General features: G+C 37.9%; 1 long non-coding RNA gene across 1 annotated transcript; it reads left to right on the top strand.

Annotated features, from left to right (window-relative positions):
• The first annotated feature begins 363 nt into the window (after positions 1–363).
• Positions 364–21,817, top strand: LOC309438863. Its single transcript, XR_014183885.1, has 6 exons — positions 364–640; positions 1,049–1,224; positions 7,930–7,994; positions 8,320–8,427; positions 13,108–13,300; positions 21,528–21,817. It is a non-coding gene; the product is annotated as an uncharacterized lncRNA (long non-coding RNA).
• Positions 21,818–23,529: the final 1,712 nt, after the last annotated feature.

Below are 23,529 nucleotides of genomic sequence, written 5' to 3'. Positions count from 1 at the left end.
GTTTGTCAGTGAGACTTGCGCTTTGGTTGGATGCCAGCATTGTCAAATTCATTTAATGCTGTGTTATAAGAAAAATATTAACATTCACACTCCTAATTCCAGGTTAGCAATGGCAGACATTAAGAGAAATTGCAGTAAAATATACTATGCTAGGAAAAATTATATAAAAAGTTCTGTTTCAGGTGTTAGCCAGGATGGAATACACTATATTTGCTGGGAAATGATATATGAGGTGGAGCTGAAATGTCCCAAATTTATTTTATTACTCTTGGGAACTGTCTTTGTCTAAGGTTCCTAATTTGTGCATAAATGTTTTGTTTCAGAGAGAAAGCGAGAAGAGGGGAAACGACGTGACAGGTTTAATTATTTTTAAGAGAATACAGAGGAGATCAAAGCCAAAGAGATAAAAGCTGCATCTACTGTATGGGCTGGAATTTTCTTCTGCATCGTAAAGACCCCTAAGGATAGTGCTTCAGAGGCAGCGCCCTGAATTCAGGACAGTCACAGCTGAAATGGAAATCCTCTATTACAGTGTTTTATGACCTGCATGGGCTGCTGTTGGCGAGCCCCGTACTTAAGCAGGCACCAAAATGTCTGGGAGCATTCACGAGAAAACCGTAAACCAAACAGTGCCGCCCAGGTCAGTGGCTCTAAAATAACCCCCTGTGGGCTGTATTGCTGTGAGCTGCTTGCGGGGATGGCAGTTGACTGTGGGCCAAGAAAAATCAATCTTGTATCAACAGATGTAATCAGCACCCCTATGGTGGTAATGACTCTGTCACAGTTTTCATTAGCTGGGAATGCTTTAGCTTTGGGAGGAATTGGTTCCCCCCCTTGCCTCACTACATTTTTATTGGCGCTGTATGATCTATTACCAAACCAAAGTTATCAAACTTCTGCATCACCTTTCTGAAAGCCAATACTTATATAGGGAGTGTAAGCCAAATGTAGATGCTGCCATTATTTTAAGCAAAGGTCCATTTTGACAGCTTTAGCATCTGTTGGTTTGACCTAAATCCACTAATCCTATGCTCTTCTTGCCTCAAAGCATTGCTGCTGGATTTGCCCTTGTCAAAGAAAAGAAATACAGAAGCCCCACACTGCTCCCTGGGAAGCTGCTCACCCCTCTGTCCTCTCCAGCTCTGCACCTTGATCTTCTAGACCCAGTGCTCCTCCATCTCAAGTTTCTAATGGAAATTTCTTGTCTTCTTGAAGAAGTGCACGGTAAGATGTCTGTCGCCTATGATAAAACCTATGATAAAAAATGTATTAGGTCACCTTGGGCTTGGGGGCATTTGACTGAATGGAAAGAGCAAGTATTTTTCTTGAGGGGTCAAGTCAGGTATTCAGTGTGATCTTTTTGCTTTTTCAAGGGATGGTATCTGTAGTTGGTACATCTAAGTGAGTAAAGCCACTGTGAGAAACAAGGTGGTATCCAATGTTGCTGGATTAACTCTGAGCTCTTCTCCAGGCTCTTTCTTTTCTCCTTTCCGACACAGGGTAGTTCAGGTGGCTTAATCTCTTTCCTGCACATCTGAAAAGCCCAATCAAGAGAATGAAATAGAAATGCTCATAAATTCTCATAAAACTTGTAGACTTCACACTAGCAAGCAGGAGTGCATGGTGGGTTTTTTGTGTGTGGTGGTGGTGGTGTTTTTTCCTGCTGATGTTTGTACATACATGTGTTGTACATATGGATACGTGGAACGTGCAATCACATCCATACCATTTATGCACTTGAAATCTGTACACCAAGACAGAATGTCCTTTTTCTAACACATCAGGCAGTACTCAACAGGAGTAATGGTATTGCTGCAGAAGCTGTTCCTCATGGCTTACTGGACACTGGGGGCTTGTAACTACCCATTTAGAAAGTTCTGGATGCTTCTAGGAGTTATCGTGTGTTTGAACAGCGTGTCAGAGCTGCATGGAACACACCAGTGCCTGCATGTACAGCAGCTCACATAAGCTGCCACATCAAGGCTACTGCTGATGGGCTTATTGATCTTCTTACAGATTAGACCAGCTCATCTGAAACACAATTAAACTGCGTTATGTTGAAAGATAAACTTGCAAACAAGTTCATAGTGGTGCCAGTGAAGTTTGCATCAGGATGCACCACTCACTCACTCATGTAGCAATAAACGAGTTAATCAAAAGCTGGCCAGGAAGACTCTGGGTAGACCAGATGTCCATAGATTTTCTGATCTTGCACTCTCTTTGCATAGGAGGGATTTAGTATGTATAAATTTGAGTAAAGCTTTGCCCAACTCTCCCCAAATTTCAGTGCTCCTCCAGAATGTTCTGTGCTCCTTCCCAAAGGCATTTTTTTTCTATTCATGTTTATGCCCAGGGGAACTATCTAATCATTTGAGCATAGATAACTGGGCAGGAAAAAAAGGGATCAATCTTCGTGATATTTTTTAGTAGTACTTATTTACTGCAGTCATCCTCGAGATAGGCTGTTATATGGCATATCAATAGTGCTGGTTGTGAAGAATGTGAAGGTGTGTGAAAATGAAAGCTCTAGGAGTTTTATGAAGTAGAACTGATAGGGATCGCTTCTAGTATCAGACAAGAACATTTTTTACGCAATGATATTGGAAAATATTGAACAGAACTTCAAAAGCTTGTGGTACTTTTAATGCAGCTTTTCCAGACTCTGTTAGATAAAGACCCATGTGCGTGCACTTTGGCAAAATATATATACTGCAGCCCTATCATAGATAAAAATTGTGTGTGTGAATAAATGCAATATATCAAACCACTTCGTTTCCATAAGGAGACTGTCTGTATTTTTCTAAGTGATTTTTTTTTTTAATTACATGTATCTAATCAACTGATAAAAGCAGATAGTCTTTTGAATAGCGTACGGCACACTTCATACATACAGAATATACTTTCCGATGTACACATAGTACATACACATTGTATAACTTCTGCAGCTCCAACTTTAAATAGCAATATTACTAAAGCTGTTAGACATGTCTTACAACTTCAAACCAACATTTTAACATCTCTGAAGCCCACATAATTTTTCTTAAAGCTGTGTGAAAAAATACATTTTCACTGTCTTTTTGGGGTTAACTTTCTGTAAACTTTCTGTAATCAATACAAGCCTTTTCCCTGACTCTCCATTCACCGACAGCATCAAGAAGGCTAAGGCTTTGGCTTTGTGTCAAATTTAGGAAAGACTTATCCTTTTTATCCAGAAGGTGTCAGAGGAGGCAAAATGATATTTGCAAGTTCTTTCCAATGCCAAAAATTCCCTTTCTCAAGTACCTTACTGGCCATAGGGTGGGAGATAAGAGAAAGCCTGGAGTGTGGGGCTTCAGAGCAAGCGCCAGCAGAAGGCTCCATGGGATTGCCTGGGCTCGGCATTTGTCATTCCCAAGTCCACTGGGGCATATAGTCCAGTATTAAATCTAAAGCCCTTAAACCTCCTTAAGACTGCCCAGCTGTTTTGCAGGCACAGTCTCAAAGACTTAAAAGTCATGGTGTACAATGGGGATTTTATAGCAAAACCGAGATCCAAGCCAAGCCTTCAGTGGCTTGAATGCGTGGATATGCTACAGGAGATTTCTAAGAAGCAACACATGCTGCGGAAAATTCTCCTGAACAGAAGTAGATAGGAATTAAATCTGTGCATTGTTGCATACATTTTCACCTCAATTATAACAGATCCATTAATCATATTTCCTAAAAACAGAGAGTGCATATAGATTTAATATTTCTTCATAAAGGCAAGAGCTTCTGAGATAAGTTGTCACTGCCACACTCCATCCACTTGCAGTGGGAAAATTTCTAGTAAACCTTTTTCCTCCACCGTATCCTTACAATCTACATAATGGGGCCCTACATCTAAATGTCTAAAATCCATCCTCCAAACGACCTGAACAAATGAATGTCTGGAAGTGTTGCAAATACTTATTTTTCCTACAACAATGGTGTAAAAAATATTTTCTAAATATTTTCTAAATAGAGGCTGTGACAACAGAAGGTCATTAACTATAAACCACAATTACTTTTTGCTTGCAGAGTTCTTGTTAGGTTATACTGGTCATCACATGTGTACTTTGTGTGTGCAATTCTATACTCTGATTTCATGCCAGGGCAATAATGTGTGTTCAGGCTGGCCAGAACTGGTGCTGGTGAAGGGGATGGAGTGTGTGTGGGAAAGGCAATGGAAGCTTTAGAACTAAATCAGAAAACCTACAGTTTTCATGTATGAAAAAAATATTATTTTCCCAAGAGAATTAGATGCTAATATAACATCAGATCATCATGTTTATGCAGATTAGGAGGTGCAGATGGTTTTTCACCCATCTTTACAGCACTTTGATTCAGTTGTAGCAATAGTTTGCATTCTTGGCTAGACAGTGTAACAATGTCATGTAGAAATACAGCAGATTTTATTATTATTAATAATAATTAATATTATGACTGCACTAACTCATAAACTTCAAAGAGTATATGAGCGCTTAAAGGCAATGGGGCAGCTTCACCAAGTCCTTTCTTTTCAACATCTGTCCATCACTGTGCAGTGCAGGGATATCCATTGTGCAGACAAAGGGACAATTCCCTGGTGGTTAATGAGGGTGTAGTAGTTCTCTTGTAAGCAAATGCCTCAGCATGACATCATGGATCATGTATCTTAAATTTCCTTATAGGGAATAATTGCTTCTGGCTCTTGTAGTGTGCAGTGAGGGAAGGATGCCTGTTTATGTTGCTAATTGTGCTGCCTGCTCTACTTAATCCTGGACTGTGAAGTTTTGGGGTGGTAACTATTAGAGACACACACAGTTTCCCTCAGGGATAACACCCATGTGCAAATAATAAATATGCTACTTGGTCACTTTCTAGTAATGAAATTAATGCCACTTTAACAAAGAAAAGGCAAACCCAGCATGCAGTGCAAAGCAAGAAGGTCTTTCTGAGCTTTCCCAGGAGAATAAGCTTTATTCCGCATGCTCCACTGGATCTTTGAGAACCTACGCAAAACACTCCTGGTAAATCCTGACAAGCTTTTATAGGCTTTCAGAAGGTCTCTGATAAGGAAGCCAATAGTTATTATAGTCCTGATATGGGTGTAATACAGAAGAAGAGTCTTTGTTGAACCTGAATTCCTTCAGATACAAAATGAAGGCTGGCAGCAAGCACATTATTTGCAGCCTTTTCAGAGTCATTTGGGCCTATTAGGTAGAGGCTTAGAGCATCTGAGCAGCTTTAGGAATGTGTATTACTTAAGGCAGATGATAACCACCACAGGATACTGAATAATATTGATTCCATTTAAAAATACAGGTGTCTTTATCACGTAAGCCTGTTCTCCAGCCATACAGTTAGGCCTGTTGTTGGACTAGGATGCCACATTAGTGACTGCACTTTTAGTGTAGGAGAAGATTTTACTGGTGTGGCCATTTCCAGTGCTTTCCAGGTGTGAGATGGATCGTGACTGTGAGGAGAGTGTGTGTTCAGGGCATTGTGACACTGTGCTGCATCCTGAGTGCGCTGTAATTAAGTTGAACATCTAAAGGCACTAGCAAATTATCTGAGTCACCGTGATCCAGGTGTCATGGTTTTAATGAAATCCTTAAATCTGCTTTGTACAGTGCAGGAGAGCGTTACCTTTACAAGCATACAGAACAGACTCACAGATTTGTGAGTGATAGAATTTTCTTCTTTTCTTTAGAAAGCCAATCTTTGGCAAACTAACATTCTTCATGCTTTAATTTTTAAGGCAAAACTTTCTATAGTTCTCATACTATAGCTGTAACAATTCAAAGTACTGATTAATAAGACATATCTCCTGTTGGTTAAGACTCCTCTGTGTTCTCTGGGACTGAATGCCATACTGTTTGTAAATGCTGGGCCATTACATGGCAATAAGTTAAACATGAGAAATGCAGTAACATGAAAATGAAAAAAATGTAGTTTTCTAATTGAAATAGAATAGGTGGTAAAGCAAAAAGGTATTTTTGCACTGAGAGTAGCAAACAGTTAATGGTATTTAATAGGAGAGAAAACCACATAGATTTTGAAGTGGATTATGAGAATCTACATTTGGATGTTTGTGATGGACACAGAAAGACACATTTGTGATATTGTAGTTGAAGATCTTTCCTTGAAAAATGTTTAGTTTTGTTAGTTATATTTAGATCAATAAGGCTGAAAGACTGGACCACAACTTGAACAAAAATTTCTGTAGGAATAGTTGCAATCATTGGTCCACCCAGTTACTTCATTAGCAGTCAGATAACAGTTCCAGATGAAGAGGAGGCACTAGAGGTAGATACATCTTTTACTACATGTGGCACAGAATGAAAATAAAAAGGAACTGCAATTGGAACAAAAATTATTACTTACATGAACATGTCACAAAATAATCCTTAAAACTGCTGAAAATTCAGGAAACTTCTAGATATGCATGACCTAGAAGTATCAGCCATGTTATAAATGCATATATGTTTTAGATAATAGCAAGGGAGGTAAGTATCGAGTCAGCACTAACAGAGAGGTAAATCACATTCAGGGGTCCTTCACAGGTTAGTACTGACAAGGAGTACCAGGCTTCCTATTTCACATCCCAGCATTGTCAGAGTGAGAAATGTATCTGTGTGTGTGTGTGTTTGTACATAAAAAATTATAAATGTAAATATATATAGAAGAGTTAACCCCCTGGAAAAAAATGATGACTGCATTAGAATGTTTTACTCCTACAGTGTTACCTAAGTAACCAGATTGTTCAGTAGCAATACTGAAATTTCTTTGAGCTCATCATTAACCCTTCTCATTTGACATTCCCAGCAATTAACCCCCTGCCCTGAGACAGAGCCTCACCGTGGATGACACAGGGACAGCCCCACCAGCCCTAAAGCTGCTTCTGCCAAGGGCTCTGGAAGCAGTGTGCCCATCATTGTGGCGGTCAGGGCTCAGGTCTTGGCTCTGTCATTAACCTGCAGCATGACCTTTCAGCACAGGGTTTCAGCTCCCTGTACTGCCCTCGCCTTTCCCTCCTGTGTCCACCTTGCCCATTTGGATAGTGGTTTTGCTCATAGGGTCCCTCACGTTGCTGTACCATTGGGTATGTGCACTGTATTATACATGTACTCACCCCCTTCCTGGCCAGGGACCGCAGCTGGTAACGCAATAGAAATGGAGAACTCATGACAGACACCCTATTCTGAGCTCTAGTTTCATCTCCTGAATTTAGTTATTCATCTGTAAATATGAAAACATCTACAATACAATCCAATAAAGAAGAAAGAAGTGTGAATTGTTCACTGACACCTGAAGCTCAGTTAATCTTTGCTCCTTTGGACTGGGCGCCTAATACTTTCCAGCTGGCGCTGGTGAAGTTGGGCACTTACCCGTGCAGTTTACATAAGGTGAGGGTTTTTTCATTAATTCATGAAAAGCCTTTGCTTGTTAGCTTTATAGCTCGGGAAGCAGGCCTTTAAGGCAACTGCAATGAAACATTTGTGAAGGACAACATGTACTCAAATTCAGTTTGCATGTGGTATCAAGGTCTAGGGACAACAGGGAGGGGTTTCTCTGTTGTCACAACAGCAACTTGAGCGCTGTCAGAGCCAGCAGCAGATGTTCAGCCCCTTCTGTTTACTGATGTGCATGGCAAAGCCTTATCCAATCCTTTAAAATGCCTGCTGCAGTGCTTCCAAAGAAAGTACTGTCTAGGAGAACTATTCCTAATGTTTTGCCTTCCCAAGAACCTTATTTTGATTTACTATATTACGTTTATGTTTTATATTATTATTGAATTAATTTCATAAAAATTTGCTGGCTTAAAGGCTGGCAAGAGGATTATGGATAATGGGAAAATAATTGTTTGATTTACCTGGTTTCCATGAAGGTAAATGAACGGAATGCTCAGACTACGAAGCACCTGAAATATGGGTTCTTCTCTTTCAGTTTGTGCCCATTAATGCCAATAGCAAGTGAAGGCTCAGAACCAGATCTGGGGCAGCAGTGCTGAGGTAAATTACCCTATTTTGGTAAAGAGCACAACTAATGAAATTCATTCACAGTTACTGAGTAGGTTTGTCAGTGAGCTTTTTATCCAACTAACAATTCTTCATTTTATTTTCTGCTTTCAATTTTCTTGTTTAACTGTGGTTTCCTTTTTTTTTTTTTTTTTTAATAAATATTCCTGTCTACCTTAGCCAGGCTATTTGTACTTTTTTAAGGTCCCCAGTGCTCATTGCTTATGTTATTCCTCATAAACCTTTTAAAAGAGAGTGCCCTTTTCTGTTTGGCTTTAACAGGGATGAACATCAATTGTAGTTTTTTCCTCTATTTCAGAAATACATCCCATTTTATTGAAGGTTCCCAGCAACACAGAGAAACCCATTCATCCTTGGTGGATGTTGCATTCCTCAGAGGCGGAGATTGCCTGCTTGGTTAACTATGGTAAGTTTGCCATTCTAAACCATCACTGTCTACCTTAATGCACAGCTAGATAAGATTGAAACAAAGTAAAGAAAGAGAAGATGAAGCAAAAAGTCTTTCCTGGCCATATGAAAACTAGCAACATTTGCAGAATTTAGCAGTGCTGGCCAGAAGTATTTTGGTTTTGTGAGGTTTTAATGCACTGCAGGAAAAATTGCCTATTTGTGCATTTAATGATCCATGATGAAGCCTACCTTTAACCTTCACATAGAGATACATGTATTAAAGGTATGAACAGCCAAAAAGATATGGCTGCTCTTACTGAAATCAGTTGTTTTTTAGGGCACCTGAAACCCTTAATAGGCATGTTTTTGTGTACGTTCACAGCAAAAGCACATAAATGTGTTAGCAGGCCCAGATGGGTACGTAATCATCCGTGACGATTCAGAATCTCTCTCTGATACTTGAGCCCACAGTCACTAAGCGACATAATAGAAGGCAGAGCAGCAGTTCTTAACAGTAGCAAACTACATCCTGATACTGAAGAGTTACAGGGCGCTTTGGTTAAAATTGAAACCAAACAGGTACTTTTGTTCGGTATGTCCTCTGAACCTGTCGTGTGCGATTTCTCCCTCGAAGTGAAGGAACAAACTGGTTGTTTTTTCATTTGAGAGGATTTTTTTTTTTGCTTTTTACTGAATGATAATGTCTGGGATCTAAGTTTTATAAGTAATAGCTGATTTTCTGGAACAGCATTCTAGTGAAGAGAAAAGAAAGCTAAGATACCTAACTGATGTTAAAATGAGCCTTGATACATTTATGAGTGGTATGTGCATTTAACTGTGACAGCAGGGAGCTGCATTCAACCAGCAAATTGTAGAGTTCTGTATTGGGAGAGTTTCCTTTGCCTTAAATCTTGTATATTTTCATTGTTATTTCTGTGGCTTGCTTTTTGACAAGAAGTAGAAGGAGAAACACAAGGAGATACGGGCTAAGTCATTATCAGTTACATCTTCAAATTAAATTTGGGATACCTGAGAGTTTGGGGACATTTACTGATACAGGAATATAACTAAATCTCAGCACCTAAAGCTCACAGGAAAAAGCTGTTCCCAGAACCTCACCATAAGCCATATCCTTGAGATTTGCATCTCTTTTCAAAGAAGATTCATATGACATTTGGAACATCATTTAAGCTTTTGGAGTATTATCTGAGATGAGGGTTGGAATAAGCTGAGAAATAGGAGTCACAAATCTTTTCCCAGCCCTTGCACTGACTTGCTGTGTGACCTTGAGCAAGTGGCTCAGGCAAACAATTTAGGAGCTCTCTCTGATCTTGTGTTCTTAGACCTGAAAAGAAGACTGTCTAGATAAACAAGCAAACAAACAAAGGTCAAAGTTATGAAAGGAAACTAAAAGGAAACCATTAGTGTTTAACATCGTCAACAGCCCATCTTCATGGGACCCCAACCAGCGTTATTTTTTAAAAATGCTGCATTAAACTCTATGCCTCAGTTATGCCATCATCTCTAAAAGGGGGAAAATAATGTGGATAAGTAACTGCTCATGATGTGCAAATGAAAAAATATCACTGTACGAAAGCAAAATAATATTTTATTTTAGGGTTTCTGACTGCTGTGTATAACTCAGGGATCTTAACGTTTTCATGAATGACAAATCTATCTTCCATTTTGCCTCCTACGAAAGGGAAAACTTTGGCATGCTCAAGTATGCCTTAAAGGCAATGCTGCCTTTGGGATCTCACATTAACATAATGATAAATGTGCTGTGTATTGCTTGAAAATGCTGTGCGCCAACATGTCAGAATATGTTTTCCCTGCACACTTCTCGATTAGCATCTTATTTACATATTGGCAGGAAAAGATTCTGAGAAAGACCTACGAAATGAAGTACGTTTTAATATGGTCTTCTCTAAAGGCAAAGTATTAGTTCCAAAAGCAGTTATCTGCTGGCATGTCTTTCAGAGGTGGCGGGGGTTGAGTTTTGAAGTACCGAACCCATCTGTATTTCAGCAAATAGTAATAGTGGTGATAGGTTTTTCCATCTTATACTAGTGTTGAACTTCCTGTATAATTCAGACTCGGTGCATACTTCAGACAAAACCACTTGTCCCTGTTCTGTGGTCTGTCATAGGAAGTTTAGCTTTAAATGAAGAATCCACTACATTTGGTTAAAGACAAAATGTCTAGTTTCAGTGGAATTTATCTTTGGTTTCATGCTTTTTGGCTGCCAAGTAGTATGAAAATAGTGGAAGAAAATAGTGGAAGCTTCTTGCATAACTAGTTGTTTGTTTCTTCTTGTTTTTGCTTACGTTCTAGTATATTGATTATTCTTTGTGGTGCTTTTTTGTGTGTTTTTGTTTGCTTGTTTTTTAATAATTTTCACAGGTTACCTCATCACCCTACATTTCTAGTATCTCACACTATTCATAAGCTCTATGCTCTAGGTATCTATTTTAGCAGTGGGAAGCATGAGAGTATGTATGCAGTAAAAAACCCCAAACACTGAAATAACAGGTGCTATTACTTCTTTATAAACTGAAGATACTGTTGATATGGTAATTTAAAATTGTGCACTGTTTATAAAGCCTTGTTTTTAGAAACTGTTCAGGCTAGGAATGGTATGAGTGTATCATAAAATCACTCTGTCTTATTGCGTTAAAATAAGATACAATGTACAGATAATATAAACAGGTAGGAACATTTTGCATGGCCAAAATGATAATGAGAATTAAAAAATTAGATACTTTTGTAGCATCATGGAAAAAGAAGTGTATATTTTCCCATCTGAAGATAGATGTGAAAGAATTAAGGCAGTAGCCTTAGGTAAGGGAGACGTTATTTTCAGGAAGATGCTGCCCATGTAAGACGTCTTTTATCAAAACTGGTAAAAAGATGTGGTAGCATTTGAGATATGAGGTGATCAAGAACAGGTGAGCCCATTAGACATGTAGAGAAGTAAAGAAAGATTGTATCTTAGAGCTGCTATTGTGGTTTAGGGACAAAAAACATCCTAAACCTTTCTCTGAAGCAGATATGGTCCGGCTGCCAGGCATGGGGATGCCAGAGTGAAAAAGGAGTAAGGAGGTATCAGTCACCATCTGCCGGAAAGGGCATAGCAGACTGTGAAGAGAAAGATACAATATTCCAATTTGTTCTTTTTGAGTTTGAGATAAAAACTAGAAAAAAAAAAAGAGGGGTCAGAGGTACAAAATAAAATTGCAATTTAGAGGAAAGACAGCTTGAGACTGGAGATATAGCTTTCTGAACCATTAGAATAGAGTTGGTAGATTAATTCACATTTTCATTGACTTTTACCAGTGACTCCGAGCAAAGAGTTGGTTGAGGCTATGATAAATATTATTTTAAATGTTACAATATGATGCACAGTAAACTAATATCCCCTCAAGCAATGACTGTAAATAGAGTTGTTGAGATTATATTTCTGGAGGTTATGTTATTTTAATCAGTTCTAGAGAGGACTATCTCTAGGAAGTGCCACTCTGATGTTGAATGTTACTGGCTCCTACTGGCGACCGTGATGTCTGAAATGAAAATAGTTGAGTTCAGGAAATCTGGAGAGCTGCCAGATCCAGCTGAACTCAGTGGATCAAATTCTGCTGTTTTTACACACGAGCAGCTGTGTTGACTTCATTAGGGTCTCCTGTGTATAGCGGAATACTTTCTTTTAATATGATTATATCTGGAAACTGGGATTCAGCTGTATCTAATTTATTATTGCATTAGGTATCAGTTTGTCCGCATCATACCTGTCAATAACATTTCAAAATAAAAAAAAGTAATAACGCCTGGAAAGAAAATAACTTTAGTAGACAGCTGGCGGCTTTGGAAAATGAAATAGATTAAACAGACAAAAAAAAAGAAGTGAAAAACTGATAAAAATGTCACAGCAAAGAGCCAGGGCCAGACAGCAAGGCTTAACATCTCTGCTGCCCTCTCGCTGATGGCCTGACTGAACAGCATGTTGAAGAATTTAAAATGCAGTAATAGCTGAAAAAGGGTCATTACAGGCTGCAGGTGGGATTTTTCAAGTGCAAGTTGAGCGCTGTCCCCAGTCCTTGATGTCCTAGCTTTGACTTTTAGGAGGTGTACAGGTGGGCCAACCCTGGTATTTCTGAAACGACTCTCAGAAGCTCAGTCTGGGGTGTATGTTTCCAGTCACAGAGACGTGTTTTCTATTTTGTCTTGTGCTTCTGTAGTTTTCTTGCAAGCTTACTCTAGACAGTCAGTCTACATAGATGGACTCTCATCTTGCATCATTAACAGGACTGAGAACTCAACTTCAAGGAGCTCTTGCAAGAGCTGTTTTAAATTGATTATTGTGCCGTTCAGAGGCTCTCGTTACACAGCACTCATTAGTGACAACTGAGGCACTGAATAAAGCAGACCTGTCAGACTTCCTGCCTTTGAAAAGACAGATAAATTAGTCTGGGCAGAGTGCCACGCTAGTCTGGTTACATTACTCGCAGTACTTGAACTAACTCAGAGAGAGCTAGCTCAGGTATCTCTTCATGAGAGGATAGTGTCCTATCCAGATGTCCCCCATGCAGACAAACAGTTAATAATGTTTTGAAGTGGCTTTGCTTGCGCTGTTTCAATTAAAGCATTCTGCAAACTCCAAACAATAGGTTAAAAGTGTTATATTTTTGCCTTTTTTCAGTGGCTGTGTTCTGAGGGAAGCCAGTGATGCTAATCGACCACAGTCCGAATGGTGGGTGGCTATTAACCTTCCCAGTTGGTGCTGCTGTTACTCAGCCGGGTTCTTCCTGAGATGCTCACATTTGTCTTCTGGCCCGAGTGCAGTGCTCTCTCGTGGGAGAACGGACGGGGGATGTGGACCCAGCCTGTGCCAGGTAACGCCGAGCGTGATAGTGAAGGAACATAAGAAAGCACAGAGTTGTCTTGCTGCTCTCTCTTTATGTGCCAGACTCTACACTGGACGCAAAAAAAGGACCATCACTGTTAAGTTGATGAAAAAGCTGTAGGACACGCTTACTCATCCTTCCGATGATGCTGTATCTCCAGAAATGTTATAAAAATTTTAGCAACAGGTTAGTCATAGATTTCTAATTTGATCAGAAGTGTGTACAGATTCATGCACACAGACAACTCTAAAATAACCAAGTGAAATACATGCTGGAAATAGTTTCTCAGAAATCGTTTTCCCTTCCCACCTGTACTTTATTATATACTTTTTCCCCCTTTTACGTCAAGATACAATCAATATCTTTCACAGTATTTTTTTTATTTTTCCTTTTTCCCTTAAAATGTGAGTGAGAGAAGAATCAAAGAGTAAGAGATACTTTGTAGTTACTTCAGTATGGGCCAGTGGTTTGCAGCAGCTTAATTTTGCACAAGTGTAGATAAATAACAGCTACTTTATACACAGAAGAACACCCCCAAAAGAAGAGACCCCATCCCCTCAAAGAAGAGCATTCAGACAGGCAGCTGGCTTTGAAAGCTTAGTCTTAATCAAATAGTAGGAGAACTTTGAAATTATTTTCCCATTTCCCAAGGAAATCCTCATCTTATGCACCTGTTTGGGCTGGGTGAGGTCAAAGTTGGAGCATGTTGATCAGTTGGCAGTTTCTGACAAAAATGATAATGTTAGGAAATACCTCAGTGAAGCACTAGGAAGCATGACAGAACATCATCTGGCAACCTTTTGCTCTTGATATACATGTATAATGTTCATGGTACTGAAGAAATAAATGAAGTGCAGCTAAAATTGATATTAGCCCTCTGTAGCCTCCTGGATCACTGGCCAACGTGGTCCTTATCCAACAACATTTAAGGTGTAAATTTGATCTTGCGGATGATAATCAGTGAAGTAAGCCTAGGGGATTCTGGTAAACACTGATGTAACAGAATAAAACTAAGTTCCATCATATTTAAGTATCTTGGTTGTTTAGCTTGGAGCTACAGCTGGGTAATTTTAGAAACCTGGGCAACTTGCCCGAGTGCACACATGGCTGCTCTGTGTAGATGGGGAGGAAGCGTGGTAGAGATACCCGATGGGTCACTGCAACCTCTCAGAAGGTTGCGGTAACCAAGAAGGAGCCAAAATTTAACTTCAACCTAAAGCGGACTTTTTGTGCTGCTCCTAATGACTCAATGGAGACTTGAGAGAAAAAGCTCTTAAATAAAAATTTCCACTTCAGCAACTTATTCAACCAGAGGGAATTCTGTCTGCAGAACAATTGAAAGTATTCTTGCTCAGAAAATAGAAATCATTGATTACCCTGCATTTGTGAAAGCATTGTTCTTCATCCTGCCCAATGGTCTGTGCTTTGAAGAATCCTTTGTGATCGCTGCTGAGTAAGTCAGCGTTGCAAAAGCATCAAGCAGGGAATGGATTATTATTATAACCATCCTGTTAGATGCAGTTGGCAGAAAGGCTAGGTTAAGAACAACTAAGCCTGCCTATTAAAATGGTAACGTGCACCAATCTAGAACTTGGGGATTCACTAGTCAGCTTTTAAGGTACTCTTAATTAGCAATACTCTCCCATTTCTTCATAATGTATATGAAGAAATAAAAGAACTTAGTGAAGGTGTTTTTACAAGCTGGCCTGATTAATTTTTTTTCTTCACTATCTGTGAAAGGAGGAAAAAAATATCTAATTAGTTAACCTTTGTGCATCACACTCCAGTGCAAATATCCAATAATCAAATGTTCCCTCATCACTGTGCTGATCCTTCCTCCTTTCCAGAAAATCATGCTGTATTTCAGAGGACAACATGATCCCAAAATGGAAAACTGAAGTCCCTTCAGTGCCTGGTCCCTCATCCTGCTATAGATATTTTGGATAAACACAGTAAAATATGATGGAACCCTATTGTCTTCCATAGTGTGCAGTTACTGGGAAATACTCCATCAATATCACCTCACATAGTCAAGTTCAGCCTTGTCAGCATAGTATTCCTGTTATTTGTATTGCCATAGTTCTTTCAACCCCCAGGAAGGGTCCGACACCACATTGCGTTTGGTGTTCCACAAACATCCCTTGAGCCTTCCCATCAGAATGAGCATCCTTTGCTGTCTGTCATTTAGTTAGTGACAGAGAAGATTTTAATGGCTCCTAAAGCATCATGGAGAAATTCTGAGTTGAAAGATTTAGTCAACAAAGTTTTTCTTGTCACTAAAATCCCTATGGCCACCAAAAGCTGAGTGGTGCCTTCATTTCTATTTATCTGACACTGTGCATTAATTGTTGATGCTGCTAAAGCAGATGTGACTATTCTTTTCTCTCTTCTCCTTAGGAAGAGGCAAACATATCTCAGACCCTTCCATTATTATTATTTATATATCTGTTATGGCCATACATAGACCTTCAGGTTCAAATCAGAAATCACAGAATCATATAATATTTTTTTTCAGTTTGTCTTTAAATAATGTGTTGTTCTTACAGAAAGGATTTCAGCACAAAGAAGTGATCCAGATATCACAGCCTGATACATTCCCTTCCAAAAGGAACCTTTTTGTTATGGAGCTGGACATCTCTAAAACAAGTACACAGCAAAAATAGTGCTAACACTGCAATCAGTTTAAGATGTGATCACAGATTCAAGAATAGGTGGCTTAGCAAGTGCGTGATCTCACCGATGTACCTGTCAGGTTTTACAGTAACTGGGGGAAGCTGCACTGAACAAGATAGAGCAAAATGCACACTAAGAGATTAAAAAGGCTTAATGCACAAGGCTCCCATTTCATGCCATTTTTATGCTGGTGTTACATATTATGTTGGACAGTGGTGTATGTAATGCTGGATGCCATGCAGTATGTCTAAATGTTGTTATCTACCTTATAACTTAAAACACTTGTTCAGTGCCAGACTCAGAAACGTTAGGGTACACCGAAATCAAGGGACTTAAGAGTTTTCAATCTGTGGTCTCCCAGCAATTCTCATTTTAACTCTTAGTAGCAAATCCATTCCGCATCAGAGGAGCTGCAGCTGTCTCCAAGAAGCAAAAATTGTAAGCTTTGTTGCAAATGAAGTGTAAGATACACTGTCAATACAAGCTCTCTAAAACATAACAAGATCGTTGTCCTGGTTTTGTTAAAAACAAGTTTCTCTTTCAGTGAATTTTGCCTGTCAGCTAAAGCCTTCATATGAACTGCATTTTCCTGGAGAACCAGACACATGTTTTGGTAAACCTAGCAATGGAATGCAAACTTGTTGATAAGCATGGATGGACATCTCGCGAGAGGGACAACGAGAAACAAGTGACTAAGAAACTGACCAACTGTGTATAACATTCCATTCACGTGAATACTTCATATAAAAGTGGGAGATCACGAGGATCTCGTCCCTTTTTTGCCCTTTTTCCTTATGGCCGACCTTAGGAGAGGACCTTGCTAATCGTCCCTGTGAACTGAGGCCTAGTGAGAGACTGAATCCAGCTTCAGTTGGCTGCAGAGTCCAATCCAGGACTTCGGGTGCTGGCTCTGCAGTTGCTGAGACTTTCAAGATTGGTTTTGTCTATTTTGTATTATTTTCTCTATTCTTATTAGTAGCATTAGTAAAACATCTTTAATTTTTCCAACTCTCTTCTCTCTGTCCTTCTTTCCCTCCCGATCGCCTGTCCTGAGTGGGAAGGGGGGAGAGGGAGGGGGAAAAAGGGGAAGTGGGGGGGGAGAGGGGGTTAACAATACATCTGCCAGGGTTTTATTGTCACCCCGCAATCTTAACTCTCGACAATCGTTTAAATATTTTATGATTTTTTTTCCAGTGTTCTACCAGAGACTGAACACTGGAATTAGTCTTAAGTGAGAGCAACTTACCAGATGAAGAGTATAATGAATGTCTTTCATTAAAATGAATATTTAAGCAGTGTACTTAGTTGTGTTATAATTGTTCAACCTCAATACAACTGCGATGTTTCACTATCCTTTCCTCCAGTATAGTTCTAATATGAATATTATATATGTAAATTGTACAGAATAGGAATCCATCAGGTGTGGAATTGTCTCTTAGAAATACAACTCCTAGGTCAGCAGGGATGGTTAATCCAGCCTCATTCTGTGGATATTGAATGCGATATATATTTTATATATATTTTATATATATATATATATACACACATGCGTGTATGTTTGTGTGTGTATATATATATATAAAAAGTGTGTGTATATATATAAAAAAGTATATAGAAAGTGTATATATATAAAAGAATATATATGTCAATCTATATTATATATTAAATATATATTATATAACTATATATATAATATATAATATATAAAATCTATATCTAATTAGATATATATCTAATGTTTTAATACAATTTACTATAATGCAATAACATACATGTATTTTAATCCCAAATCCAGAGAAAACAGCAGTAAAATAGCCTTCAGTAGAGATTGGCTCTTATGCCCCCAACACATTTTAAAAGAATTCTGACTCTTTCAAGAGTTTAATATAGTATTGCACTTCAGCCACTTTCCCTAAAAATGTGCTGCATGCCATTGAAAACTCTCATATATTTGCCTCTCTATATTTTCAAGATTTCAATGTAATTTAAAGGATTTCAATTTTGTTCTGGGTTGGCACATGAATTTTTGCTGAACGCATTAGTAGATGGGGAGAGGAACACAGAAGTAGAACATTTAAATTAACGGAAACACATCTGAAAATATGTAAGCCAGTTAGTTAAGACCAGAAAAAAGTCCCTTAAGTCTATCAGTTTAGGCTTTTCTTCTTAGAATATTTTTATGGCAATGAAATCTCTGCAAGCACTAATCGCTAGTACTGAACATGGCGTTTCATTTAATTGATTTTCTTTATTCCAGCCAAGTTGATAAAAGATTGAAAACCGTCCATTGTACATGTGTAAATACCTTAAGAATCCTTTTTAATATGCAGACCAATTAGCTTATTAACAAATACAGACTACAAAAATCACACTTGGAGATGTGATTCCAGCAATTTGCATAACAACTAATCACCTCAACCAGGGTACCAAAAGAAAGGGTAAAATTATTAGCACATCTGTCCGTATTTATAGCATTCCTGCTGCTGTGAGGATGTGTCGTTTGGTTTGGTTATTCATGACTGAAGAATAGCACAGTGTTATTGCTGCCGCATGGCATCAGAGAAATCAGCAAAATGTAGATCTCACTAGAGCATTTTCCATTTTTATCTCTTAATTAATGCTTTGCCAAGGACAGTATTACTGCATTGAACAAGGCGGCACCATAAAACCTGCAGGCACCTACCAATGCAAGAGTAACATTTCATAAAGCCATCCTTATGAAATACTCTTTAGCTTCTCCATAAATTTCATGATGTGCTCCTGCAAAACACTCAGAGCCTTCTAGCTCCCCATGGCTCCAGCAGTGGCTGAGCATTTCTCAGCTTTTGGAAGGATTATGCTCATGTGGGCTCTACAGTCGGGAAAGTCTTTTGCTTCACTAGTGCGTTTAATTGCCCCCGAATGTAGTTTTTATTCTCTACCCTGAACACAGTCCCTCAAATGCACTTGACAGCAAGCGGCCTGAAATGCCTGTTTTTCCTCCCATGCATTAAAAGTGACTGAGTAACACGTGATTGGAAGAATGAAACATTAGTATGTGTGAACAGCAACATACAACAAAAAGCAAGAGTGAATTTTAGGGCAGATTGAAAGAGATATGTGGTGAAGATAAGCACTGCCAACAGAGAAAAGAGAGGGGGAACGTTAGAGTACGAAATAATGAATAGAATAGAATAGAATAGAATAGAATAGAATAGAATAGAATAGAATAGAATAGAATAGAATAGAATAGAATTTTCTTAAAAACAGTCAACGGAAACGATTAGAATAAGAATAGAATAGAATAGAATAGAATAGAATAGAATAGAATAGAATAGAATAGAATAGAATAGAATAGAATAGAATAGAATAGAATAGAATAGAATAGAATAGAATAGAATAGAATAGAATTTCCTTAAAAACAGTCAACGGAAACGAAACGAAACGAAACGAAACGAAACGAAACGAAACGAAACGAAACGAAACGAAACGAAACGAAACGAATAGAATAGAATAGAATAGAATAGAATAGAATAGAATAGAATAGAATAGAATTTCCTTAAAAACAGTCAACAGAAACGAATAGAATAGAATAGAATAGAATAGAATAGAATAGAATAGAATAGAATAGAATAGAATAGAATAGAATAGAATAGAATAGAATAGAATAGAATAGAATAGAATGGAATTTCCTTAAAAACAGTCAACGGAAATGAATAGAATAGAATAGAATAGAATAGAATAGAATAGAATAGAATAGAATAGAATAGAATAGAATAGAATAGAATAGAATAGAATAGAATAGAATAGAATAGAATAGAATAGAATTTCCTTAAAAACAGTCAACGGAAACAAATAGAATAGAATAGAATAGAATAGAATAGAATAGAATAGAATAGAATAGAATAGAATAGAATAGAATAGAATAGAATAGAATAGAATAGAATAGAATAGAATAGAATAGAATAGAATAGAATAGAATAGAATAGAATAGAATAGAATAGAATTTCCTTAAAAACAGTCAACGGAAACGAATAGAATAGAATAGAATAGAATAGAATAGAATAGAATAGAATAGAATAGAATAGAATAGAATAGAATAGAATAGAATAGAATAGAATAGAATAGAATAGAATAGAATAGAATAGAATAGAATAGAATTTCCTTAAAAACAGTCAACGGAAATGAATAGAATAGAATAGAATAGAATAGAATAGAATAGAATAGAATAGAATAGAATAGAATAGAATAGAATAGAATAGAATAGAATAGAATAGAATAGAATTTCCTTAAAAACAGTCAACGGAAACGAATAGAATAGAATAGAATAGAATAGAATAGAATAGAATAGAATAGAATAGAATAGAATAGAATAGAATAGAATAGAATAGAATAGAATAGAATAGAATAGAATAGAATAGAATAGAATTTCCTTAAAAACAGTCAACGGAAACGAATAGAATAGAATAGAATAGAATAGAATAGAATAGAATAGAATAGAATAGAATAGAATAGAATAGAATAGAATAGAATAGAATAGAATAGAATAGAATAGAATAGAATAGAATTTCCTTAAAAACAGTCAACGGAAACGAATAGAATAGAATAGAATAGAATAGAATAGAATAGAATAGAATAGAATAGAATAGAATAGAATAGAATAGAATAGAATAGAATAGAATAGAATTTCCTTAAAAACAGTCAACGGAAACTAATAGAATAGAATAGAATAGAATAGAATAGAATAGAATAGAATAGAATAGAATAGAATAGAATAGAATAGAATAGAATAGAATAGAATAGAATAGAATAGAATAGAATAGAATAGAATAGAATAGAATAGAATAGAATAGAATAGAATTTCCTTAAAAACAGTCAAGGGAAACTGAAATACATGGCCAAAAGAGTTAACAGAGGAGAAAAGTGTCCATTTACAACCATCCAGGGGATACTAAACAGGCAGCTACAAAACTCTCTATAGGTAGGACACCTATCATGAATGGAGGATAACTGCAACAATTACGAGTTTGTGATTGATTTATGGAATTTTATATATTCTCCTTCTAATAAAGCATTTGATTAGGTCCTTATCTTATAAAGGCAAACCTACTCAAGTTCAGCAAAGGACCTTCTTGTGCTTCTTCATCTATGTTGATGTTTCACATCTAACACTTCTGACAGCCTCGAAGCACACTAAATAAATAAAATAGTTATTTTTAGATATGATAATATCTTACATGCTTGAGCAGACCAAGGTGGACTTGGTGGACTCAGATTGAACACTGTAAATCTCATTGTTCCAACAGAATTCTTACAGGATGTAATTTTAGAGTTGAAATAACTACTTTTACTTCTCCAAGTCCTTCAGCTCATGTTTCTTTGCATAGTTCTTACTGTCTGGTCATATTAGCAATAAGTTTAATAACAATCTCTTTCATCTATAGTAATAAAATTGTATTTTCATGTCAAATGATCTTATTCCATAGAATAATTAAGACTTTAAATGTATTAGGTAACATGGGTCTTAAGTTTTATTTACTCTTTTTATGCTTTGTTTTTATAGATATTTGGACTTATATTGAGTCAAATCATCAGTGAAAGTGAACTGCTATGCATCCGAGGAAACTATGGAGGTGAATCTATATAAATCAGTTAGGGAACTGGCCTTTTCTTCTGCATTTTAACATCACTGACTTCACAAATGTACATCAGCTGACACACACAAATGCTTGCTGTGCTTTCACAGTGCAAGGCTGATGTGCTTTGACAGCATCATTTTCAACAATTACATATGTGTAACTCTGGCTGTTTATTTTTTTTCCTTTTGATTCTGGATTTACTCAGAATCCAGCCCTTGCCCTGCTCCTGTTGGAAATCTCAGGATTTTCTGGTTTTGGTATAATCTGCAGGATGAGCAGCAACAAAGCATGAGGAAGAGCTTAACAAATGAATAATAATTAGAAAACACACCAAGAACCAGCATGTGGACAAATCCCAAAACAATAATTAATTGAAAGGGATTCTGTGTTTATTTTGACAGCCACATCCAGTAGCATTTGGGGATGAGGAGTTTAAATTCCAACAGACGCCCTGAAAAGCTCGGAGGCTGGGAGATTATTTGAATTTGAAGTATAGCAACAGGCGACTGTTGTACTAAATGGCCATCAGAGTGATTTATTACAGACTGAGCTGTGAGGTACAAATAACCTTAGAGTGTTACGAGAGACAGAGATATCAGAGAAACGCTTATCTTAGTGCCTCCCCAGACCACCCTAAACAGCTTTTCCAAGCACACCCCTGGACTTACATAGCGACATCCTCCTTCATCTGGGTGCAAAGTCATGCAGTCAACTCCCTTTGCACACACGCATACAAGTGCGCTGTTTGTCCGCTGAGTTTTGTGGTACACCTGGGCTAACATCAGGAAAGGTCTTCAAGTGCAACCCTACAATACAGGTACTATCATTCCTTTAATTCCAAAAGCAGTCCAAAAGATTAAAAGCAAAGGATTCCCTTCCTGGGGTCTGGGAGACACGACCCATTCATTTTACTTTTGATGCTTGAAGCCAGGAGTGGTACAAAGGATCTGACATAAGCCATATATTGTATTATGGCTTTGTCACTTTACTCTGAGTGACAAGGTAACATCCACACACTGGTGGGCTTTCTGGACAACTACACCTACAGCATTCTCTGACCATTAAACAGTTTTTGTCATATGATTAATCTCTGATTCTTTACAGCCCCATCAAACAGAGAAAACAAGATCATGTTGGTATTGCACCTGTATAACTCAAACCTGCTTTATTAAGACTGCAGTACCATAACTTCTGAAATTTTTGCCTGCTGTCACCTAATAATATCAGTTTCCACAGCTCATAAATTCAAATCAACAAACTACTTCTAAACCTCTAGAAGATAAAAGTAGAGAAACAAGCACAAAATCTGGCACCTATTTTTTTCCCTAATATTTGTTCCCTAGGTTTTCAGAAAACACAGATGAAAGGGTTTCCTTAAGAATACACTTCAATTTGCAATTCAGGACCATGGTCAGTCATGTATGTTTACAAACGCAGCCTGCTCTATTACTGCCTGTATGAATTTGTGTAGGCTGCAGTCCCTTGGCAGGTTTCCAGTGGAGCCCTTGATGCCACTTTTTGGAAACGCGCTGTGTGTGTTTCCAACTCCAGGAGGTGGCTGTGGACACCGAGCCAGTCCCACCTCCAGAGAGAGCCCAGACTCACCTGCTGGGCTTCGCCTCTTGTTATTCCCCAAAATAAACCAAACATCCTGCAGTATCCTACCAAGGAGCACCATTGCTAACATGCAGACGGTGCTTGCCTAATTACCTGTCAACACCTCTATGTGTTTTGTTTTTTCTGCTCATATGGGAGAAATACTTGTTGTGGCAGTTTTGGTGGTACAGCACCGAGTGCTGGAGTGAGACCCTCCAGAGCCATTCACGCTGGTCATTCAACAGACACCACAAGGCAACATCATTTGGCTATGTCCGACCTGCAATGAATTACTACTTGCACCATTATACATTGCGTGAGTCATCTGGC

This window comes from Streptopelia decaocto (assembly GCF_964273445.1).
Source record: "Streptopelia decaocto genome assembly, chromosome: 4".
In the NCBI taxonomy this organism is placed as follows: domain Eukaryota; kingdom Metazoa; phylum Chordata; class Aves; order Columbiformes; family Columbidae; genus Streptopelia; species Streptopelia decaocto.
This window is presented reverse-complemented; position numbering and strand designations above follow the sequence as displayed.